The sequence below is a fragment of the Pollachius pollachius genome, assembly GCF_949987615.1.
Source record: "Pollachius pollachius genome assembly, chromosome: 1".
NCBI lineage: Eukaryota > Metazoa > Chordata > Actinopteri > Gadiformes > Gadidae > Pollachius > Pollachius pollachius.
This window is the reverse complement of record NC_136934.1, coordinates 23082273-23084052: the sequence shown is the minus strand read 5'-3', so window position 1 is coordinate 23084052 and position 1780 is coordinate 23082273.

The following is a 1780-nucleotide window of genomic DNA, read 5'->3' as shown; positions in this document are numbered from 1 at the left end:
CTTCGGTGTCCTCTTTCTGCATTTATTTTGAAGTCATCCCACCTGGAATTTTTTCTGTCACGTTTCTATTAAGTTACACTGGTCTGTACATTTACTAATTTGTTGCGATATTTGAGAAGCCATCTGCCACTGGTTAATTACACATGTTGTTGACCATGTATGATCCTTCATGGATCCAACAAGAAGAGGATATTTTAAGGAAAGAATGTGTCAGGCAATGGCATGGCATTTAAAACTTTTCTTGAATTTATATTTATTGTGTAATTCTTGATATTACCGCTGGAGGCCGCCGCGGGGCAGCAGGACGGATAGGGCGGAGGGTGAAAATCAGAACGCACACCCGTGGTCGATCGGAGTGTTGTATACTTATACTTATTATAAATTCATGGTAGGTTCAAATCGGAAAAATTTAGAAAGGCTGTTGCGGTTATTAATTTTGAATATATGTCAATGTCGATCAATCGACCATCGCATTGCTTCCCGAAGTTCCCTTTAGGAATCAAGCTGTCGATGTCGGCGAAATGTAATGGCGACGCGAGCCGCCTACGACTCGAGCCTTCTTCCGCAGCGTGACTGACAGTGACAGACTACATATCTCTACGGGGACACCCAGGCAATTAGGCCTACTGAATCAACGAGGGTCATATGTCCCGGTGGAGAATCCGTAATCGGCCTCGGGTTGTATTAACACCACGACATGGGATTCTATGTCCCTGCAGTTATGATCTCTCGTCCAAATCTGAGCGTTACTAGTACACAATTCTCCAACATATGTTTCCAGTTACCCAGTACCACTCACCCACATATCTCATGCTTTCTCTATTGTGTCTTCATCCAAGCTCCACCGAGCCCTGTCTAAAAGCGTTGTTGGTAAATTTGAAATGACCTTTGGTTCCTCGGAAGGGATCATCAGAGCCTTGAGGGAAACTACTATCAGCGAGGGCCTGTGTGCGTTTGTTGCACAAGGCTTGGCTATACTCTGGGTCACATGTTTGCCCTGTGGATGTAGGGTTCCCCCCCGCTTCGTGTTGTTGGCTTCAGGTGAACCCATGTGTGAGCCACTGGTGAAATAGCTGACTGTTAAAATACAGTTCCTGACGCCAATAGATCTGTCAGTTTATCACAGAAGACTTCTGTGTCCAAGATCGTGGTTAGTGAGCCAGATGATTTCCCCCAAGCTGATCCCCAGTGACACACGGCTGGCCGCCTGGCGCCTGAGGAAAGTGATTTGTGTGACATTTCTATTTGGGAGAAATGTGGGAAGATGTTACTTGATCACAGACATGTGATGTCCACTAAGCTACAGAGAAAGGGAAACCACTTCTAAAACACAAATTCATGGGATTAATTTACATATCAATGTGAACATGCTCTTACATCTGTACATTATACAGTTGGCCACTGTAAATTGATATAATAGAACAAATTTGAATGTATTTATTTTGCAATTATGCAATATATTTATATTGGGGTAAGAGAGAAAGCGAAAGCTATGATAAAACCATTGGAGTGGGCGAGAGAGCTGCAAGGTTCAGACATGAGAGCGATGTTGTGAAATAGGATTAGGAGACAGAGACACAAGTATATAAAAAATGGGACGGAGGCAGAGACCTAATAGGATCAAGGATCTTTTTGATAAGATTTATATCCATGTAATAAAAATCAACCTGATAGGTGGTTGTATGTTGGGGAGACAGAGTGTCTGACCGCTATATAGCAAAAACCATCCCACTAGATGTATTGGCAACAACTTCACCCTTGATTTGTAGTGTGTTGCACA